This window comes from Arachis hypogaea, chromosome 15, assembly GCF_003086295.3.
Source record: "Arachis hypogaea cultivar Tifrunner chromosome 15, arahy.Tifrunner.gnm2.J5K5, whole genome shotgun sequence".
In the NCBI taxonomy this organism is placed as follows: domain Eukaryota; kingdom Viridiplantae; phylum Streptophyta; class Magnoliopsida; order Fabales; family Fabaceae; genus Arachis; species Arachis hypogaea.
The window spans coordinates 148,289,666-148,298,255 of NC_092050.1; positions in this window are offsets into that span (position 1 = coordinate 148,289,666).

The following is an 8,590-nucleotide window of genomic DNA, read 5'->3' on the forward strand; positions in this document are numbered from 1 at the left end:
CAGCAATCACCACCACAAATTAAACCTTTGAGCTTATATATTAAGAAAACTTTTGGAAAAAAATATAAGACTTAAGCTTTTAGTTAATTTTGTATACATTTATTATAATAAAAAAAATGTATTAATGATAATATTAAAATTAACATGTGTTATTATTATTATTATAGAAAAATAGACAAAAAATACACACGAAATATCACTAAACAATATCACGCGCATGAATAATTTAAAAATCCAAATATGCACACGAAATGGAATTTATCTTTCATGCGAGCAAGGAGAATTATTAATGAAACAGGAAAATGAGATCCAAGGGCACATTATATAGAACAATTACTGACCTGTGGTTTGGATGGATCTTCATTTCCTAGCTTCTCAAAAACGAAAGCGAGGTCTCCGGTTGGTGCATGGCGAAATGGCCAGATATCAACATTTTCCTCCTCTTTCAAACCGGCTTGTCGGACAAAGTCACTCCAATGGTGGTCAGCCTCTTTCTTATGGGTTATGACGTATTTACCGTCGTTCAGCACAGCAAAGGATGAAACAAAATGTATAGAGGGATCGCAGGTGTCAAAAACTCTTGCTCGGATCCCATTTTTGAGGATTTTGGTTTCTTTCTTCTTCAAGTAAGCCAAGATTTTCTCTTTGGCACCGTCTGTAGGTATAAAGATGGCATCGCGGTGTGCTGTCTCGCGGTTCACATCCGTCTTTCTCAGCGTCTTTCGAATAGGATCTTCGAGTTGGGGACCTAAGGCTGTCAAACAGTAAGCCTCCATGATTTTTCGTGGTTTTAAGGACGCAAGGGCCTTGCTAGCATCCCGTTCGTTGTACCCAACCATGGGTACGTAGCGGACTCTTCACAAGTGTCAAAAGAACCAATGCAAGGACTTCTATAGGGTGTTATGGGATTGCCGGTGTGATATTCTGTGGGACCGCCTTGTGTTATTCAAAAAATCAAAAACAAAAGAGCAAAGTATGTTTTTGAACTATTTGGGGCTGAGTCCAAAATTGTCCCTAATATTTTAATCGCTTTGTTTAAGTTTTTAATATTTTAAAATTAACTCAACGTTATTTTGCTATTAGAAATCTATTTATAAAATTGACGACGGACAAAATTGAGACGATTTTAAAACGTTAAGAACTTAAATAGCACAAAAACATTGATAATAAAAAATTGATACATAAAAATAAATTTTAATTTTATCTTTTAATAATATCATTTTTTTACTATACATAATATTCAATTATTTTTTAATCACATCTAAGTAAATTATATTTAATCATATTACTTTTATTTTAAATAAATTAATTTTTTTATAATTTTACTCTTAAAGATTTTTAGTTATCATAAAATATTTGTAGAATAACTAGTATATAAACTAGGAGAAAAGAAAAAAATAATATATATACAATAAAATATAAATTATACCTTTTGTCTCTAATATATTATACTTCTTTAAAATTATAAAAAAATAAATTTATTATGTGATTAAGTGTAATTTATTTAGATGTAATTAAAAAATAATTGAATATTATGTACAATAAAAAATTAATATTATTGAAAGATAAAATTAAATTAAAATTTTTTTTATGTATCACTTTTTGTTCCTAATATTTTCGCCCTATTTAAGTCTCTAACGTTTTAAAATTGTCTTAATTTTGTCCCGCCGTCAATTCTGTTAACGGATCCCTAACGACAGGACAACATTGAATCAATTTTAAAATGTTAGGGACTTAAATAGGACGATTGAAATGTTAGGGACAACTTTAAAATTTATCCCAAACGTTGGAGAACAAAAATAATGCCAGGCGAAAACCTTCTCTTCAACCACTTTTGTGTCATCTTTTCAAGAAAAAGAAAATCTAATAATAAATACGGTGGTTCAAATATTCGAACAAAATACTGCAACAAGTTTTTATCACCCGGCTTGACCCATGTTGGAAATCCATCTTTGTAACTTGGCTCTTGATGAGATTCATCATTTTTGCACATTAGAGATAAAAATTGAAAAGTATAAGTAGATAATAAGAATACTAAACAACGTCAATAAATATGTTGAATGTTTAATTTAATAGGTATGTAGATAATTATATTCATTATTTTTAATTAGATAGTTATTTCTTTTCATTCGATTTACTTATAGACCGTTAATAATGACTGAAAGTTTGATTCAATAGGTGTGTATATGGTTATCAAAGTTTAGGAAGTAACCTGGGAGTAGAGTATTTTTTTAAGTTGAGTCAATTTTACAGTTCATTGTTCACATTGTTTACAAAAATTATTGTTTACCTAACAAAATTGGATAAAAATTAAAATAGAAAAAGATGAATTAAGATTAAAAATAAAAAATAAAAGAGTTGAAATAAAATTGAATATAAACAGGATTATTTTATTTTTTATTTAATTAATTTTTTAATACAATAAAAAATAGATTCTTCAATTTAATTTGTGCAAATTATAATTTAAGAATTAAATTAAAAGATATCACTTAATTTTTTATCCAATTTTTCAATGTAAGAGAGGAATTCGTTTAACTTCATTTGTTTGCATTATAAATTTATCTCGAAACCATAAAAAAAGATGTTTACACCTCTAATAATTTTTATGATGATTACAATAATTTAGGAGATATTTATAATTTTTTATTAGGTTAAAATAAAAAAATCTAAATCCACAAATATATAATTTAATTTAATAACTAAATAAACAAATCAAATTAAATTGAATATTCTAAAAATATAAATTAATAATTTTTAAATAATACTTAAATTCTTTATATTACTTAATATTTGAAGCACCTATCAACTAAGATTACTTTAAAAAATAATTATGATTTAAGCCCCACTTTTTAATCGATAATCGCAAATATTCACATGAATTATAATAATTTTTTTGGCCAAACTTTTCTCCCCTCCACTCTCAAGAATACTATGAAGCTTCCTGGCAAGAGTCTCGACGTGTATCTGCGTGGATGGAATTGCTAAGAGAATACAAAACAAACCCAAAGGCACCTAAGTAAATACCGAATGGAATAATCAGTGTAAAATCAGTTTATAATTTTGACAAAATATTGATTAATTTTGTGTACAACAACAACCATGGAAGAAAAATTTACCCACCATTTATTTAAGAATGGTATGATCCTAGCATTGCCCCTCTTGCATTAGCAACAAAAATTCCTTTGTATCCCCTAGGATTATATATGTAAGTGAACAAGGAAAACAGCAATAAACCGCAATCAAACACTTTTCTTGAGGTCGGATACATAATTGTTTGATATGCCCAACAATCAATTTAATCTGAAAAATTAAGATCTATATAAAAATATATATATTTTGGTGGGTCCCAACCTCAAGTGAGACCCACAACTTGTCGAGAAAGAAATAAAGAAAGAAAGAAAGTGGCTATCGCCGCCACGAGGAAAAGAGAGAGAGATTCAAGGCTTCATTCATTTTTTGAATGAAAGAAAAGAAGCAGTAGGGTTTAGCGAAAGGAGCATTGTCAACTTTGATTATATTGACTTAATAAATTTATTTTATTTTTTATGAAAATTTAATATGTTATTTTTAGTGAAGAGATGAATATTAAAATATAACTTGTTAGTTATATTGTCTTTGTTTTTATCTGATTTGAGATATCTATTTTTGTAAAAAATTTATGCTGATAGTGAAAGACTTTTTTAGACTAAGTTTCGTAAATTTTTTTGTCTCTTTTTTAAAAGTTTTTTCATGTTAAAATTCTGATATCTGATTATTTAATTTCTACTATTATATTTACTATTTAAAATATTTTTGGTATTATTTATTTAATCACACAGATAGTGAAAAGATTATTTTTAATATTTCTACTGTTAAACAAGTTCTTGTTTACCTTTTTGTTGAATTTCCCCAACAATATAGAGTAAGTCTTAATAGTTAATTCGTTTTTTTCTGTACATGACTACTTGTCAATTCATTCTCAACAGAATAAGACCTATGTTATTATATTTTATTAAGATCATGTAGCAGCAGTAAAATTCGGACTAGGAGTGTAGGAGATAGATAGAACAGCGCCCACAGTCCTCACAAGTTTTCTGGTTTTGTTAATAATTTTAGTTAATAGAAATTTATTTAGGTGGTTCATATTTTTAAAATTTTGTCTTATATTTAAACTAGTATTAATTAATAACTTTTTATATTAAAAGTATTGCTCTTTAATATGTTCTAATTAAAATTTTACGCATTCGGCAACCAAAAAAACATATAGGCATTTAATAAACTCTAGTTAAACTCATGTGGTCATGTATTCTCTTGGTAACATAAATATATTTCATCTTCGTAATATTAATCGCTAATTCCGTACTAATTATACTTTCAGCCAATTAACGACCGTTTCTTGTCATCGGCTAATTGGCGAATTTTATTAAGTCATTTTTCGATTATAAAACGGGGCCCAGCCGTTATGTCAAAAAAATTTTATAGTAAAATCTCCATACGCTTAACTCTAATTATTATGAAAAGGGGCCTAGCCGTTATGTTATTTTTATAGTAAAATCGGCACACGCTTAACTCTAATTTTATTTAGATTTTCTTTTTGTTCTTAGAAAAAATATATTTTCACTTTATTCTCTAGATGTATCTGGATGTTTCTCTTGGAGCGTGAGGACCTGAGGCCCTTTCCCTCACAAAATCACCGCTCATGAATCATGATGTGGCAGTCAAGTGGTATCTAACCAAAAAGACGTTAACCCCTTCCTCACGGCAGAACCCTAGTAGACTAGTTATGACCTCCAATTGTGCAACTCAAAAATAATTCACACACACATACACAGGGCCAGAGCCGTGTGTAAGGTTAGGGAGTTAGGTTTGGACTTTGGAGTTACAAATTGGTCTCCACCTTTTTTTGTTGATTGTTTTGGGCTATTAAATAACATAAACTCCAACCACCAGCCAGGGAGGCAGGAGTTTTGGATTGGGCTCCGATATTCCGTTTCTCTGGTCTGACAATTTTAGGTGATGCTGATTCTCCGAATATTTCAGTCCAGATAAGAAATTCAGAATATAATACAAGTTTTCCACTTTGTATGGACAGGGCCAATAATTTCGGGTCCCCATGACAAAAAAAAGGCTTGCCCAATGCCCTTTACCAAAATTTCTTCATATTTATCATAACAATCCGAAGAAAATTGGGTCATAATAAAGGCCGATTTTTTGGTGCAGGCTATTTTTGTGTCGAATTAGTCTAACTTTTTCTTAAGTTAAGTTTTTAATATTTAAAATTATTTATTTTTATATTATTTAAATTAAATATTGACTTTAACTAATTTAAGTATCAAAGTTTAGGTAGCATGATATTAAGATAAATTTTAAGACATTTAACATATTTGTATAGTATTTAAGAGTGTTTGAAAATGTTCCGGATGATTTCAGAATACTCTAAAATATCCTTAAAAGACTCTAGAAGGTAATAAACTATTTTAGAAGAATATGAATATATGTAGAAATATGAAGAGTAGTGTATAATAATCTAAAAATATTTAAAAAAATATGATAGGTTAGATATTTATAATGAAATTTTTAGACACTCGATTTGGACCGTTGATTAGATTTAATCACACGTCTATTAAGGAGATGGATATCTATAAATAGGAATTGATAGTTAGAATTTGAATGAGTCATTTGTAACAAATACTTAAATAATAAAATATTTTTTTTACAAAAATTTCTTTTCTCAAGTGCTTTTCTCGTGTTCTTAACTTGAGAAATTGAGTAAGTACAAGTGCTGACATAATAATGTTGGAATATATCCATATCCAAAACCGTGACAATAATCATCACCTATAATGAAAGAAAAAATTGTCATTGCATTATTGCTTGCTTTTGCCCGGTAGCGTGTTGATACTTAAAAAGACTTGTAGAATGTTTGGAATGGCAAATAATTAAAGTCGATGAATTGGAGAACAAAATTATTCCAAGTTTATAGCATTATTTCCAGAATATCTGAGTCAGATAGCAAAACCAATACCAATAGCAGAAATTACGTTTAAAAGAAATAATAGGAGTTCTTCATACACCCAAAAATGATACTTCTTAAACTTTGCAACTAGTATGAAAATTTTAGGCCTTGATTATTCTAGAAAAAATTACCATTTTTACACAGATTTTTACTACAAGCTACTTAAACTCAATAAGCTTAACCAGGCAAGCACAATTTGTAACTTTTCACACGTTTAGTTATCGGATGGAAAACTCAAGCCATCTGAAACACAAGGAACCAGTTATTGTTGCTGTTGCTGGATCAAAACCTCTCATGAGTATGAACATGCATTCTCTTTAAGTATGAAAAGTTTGCTGCTTTCAGAATCAAGAACAATCGAGCAAGAAATCTGTTGTCTATGCCTAGATTTCACCAACTTCCCAACAACATTCCCTTTTGATTTAACCTCAAAGACAAACCGCATTGGTATTTTTCGGTTGCCGGCTGAATCAGATAAGCTTGCCCCAGCTCCATATAGAGGAACCTTGTCTCCTTTCATGTTCATATACACCGTTCGTCGACTCTTTCGCTGCTGATAGTATTTCTTCAACTGCAGCAAGATACAAGTGAATATGGAATTAAACATCTAAGAATGTCTTAAACAAATACACCTAAATGTCTTAATTTTTTTCTAAAATTTGCTGTAACTACACAAATTGAGAAGATTTTATGGCAAAAATTTTGAATAAGACAACGTCATTAATATAGCAAAATTTCTACGATAACGATAACAATAACGACAATAACAACGATATATATAAGAAGATGATGACGATGCTATAACAATAATGATCATGATGATGAAGATGATGAAGGAGAAGGAGGAAAAAGAAAGAAGAGAAAAAAATTCAACGAAAAAAGGAGGAGGAGGAGGAGGTGGTGGTGTTGGTGACGAAGATAAGGAAAGAGAAAAATAACAAAAAAAAAAAAGAGAAGACGAAGTGTCAGGAGAAAAAAAAAGAGAAGAAGAAAAAACAGACAGAATATGTGAATATAAATGATTTGTATAAACTTATATATTTAAATGATTCATATATAGAGAACAATTGTTATGATAATTTTTACTATTTTGAGAAATTATTTCCTATTATATATTATGTCTGAAAACTGTAACTATTAATAAAAATATTTGATAAAAAACTAACTAAAAATCATTAAAATTTATTTTATTATTTTTTAATTTTTTAATTTTTTCTCTCTAATATTACCGAACTATTAATTGGTACAAACATTATTATATTCCACCTAGCGGCAGTGAAATTTTGATTAGGAAATTTACTTAATATACTAAAATTGGGTTTTCTCCCGACTACTAAAGATGACGTGTCGATCTCTCATGCCTCCGTTTTCCCTCCAAAACGAATAAAAAATTTTTTCTATTCTAAATTATTTTATTGTAATTATATTATAATTAATACTAAATGAATAATATATAATTATACTAATTTAGCAACATATCTTCATTATAATTATATCAAATCAATATTTAATGCACTATTAAACTACTTATTAATTATCAATTAAAAATACTTTTAATAATTTTAATGATAATAATAATATCAATAATAGTAATAATAATAATAAAAAATCTTTGTTATCCGATTCACGTATATCAAATAATTTTTCTAAATTATTTTATAAAAAATATCTTTAATATAATTATATTATAATTAATATTTAATGAATAATATATAATTATACTAATTTAGAAACACATCTTCATTATAATTGTATTAAATCAAAATTTAATGCATTATTAAAAAAATATCTTAATAATAGGTAATTTACATTTTTATTTTTATTTTACTAAAGTCTATATATAGTGTTTTCCTGTGGTACATGAATCTAAATTTGAGAGTCAATTCATAATTTTATATTTAGTGTTTTTTTTTTACTACTTCATAGAATAAGAATGTATTCTTCATTTTTTATTGAAGTTGATCCTTTTAAGGTACAATTTATAATTTTTTATAATATTTTTCATATACTCATTCTATTATATTATTCTTTTGATAATTTTTTATTTGTTGTTACTTTAAGTTATTCTTATCGTCTAATGTTCCAGTTCGATTGTCTTTTAATTTGCCACAATCATTTACAATGCATCACATCCATGAAATACATCATCGAGTTGTCTTCACTGATTCGGGTTCCAACTACATGGATGTAAGCGTTCAAAGAAGAGGCAATAGTCTCTACTTTATCGAAGGATGGTTGGATCTACTCACCTATTATGACCAACCCAATGGAATGTGGTTAAAGTTAGATTTCTTAGGAGGAGCTCAATTTTTGATTGAAGAATTGCATCCACGGAACTTTATAGGGCAAGTTTAAGTTCCATCCCCTCCATGCTTTTTACGTTTGTCCGAAAATTTTCGAAGTGGAGCACATAATGAAATTAAATTCCCTCAGTTTCAGTTCAGTTTTGCTAAATTCGTGACAAATTCAGATATGCAATTTCAATGATTGGTAATATATTTAAATTTTCTTAGTTTAAGTTGTTCATTATTAGAATAATTTTTTAACATATTTTGATTTTTTTCAGAAATTACCAGCTTTCTTTTGCTTGCATGC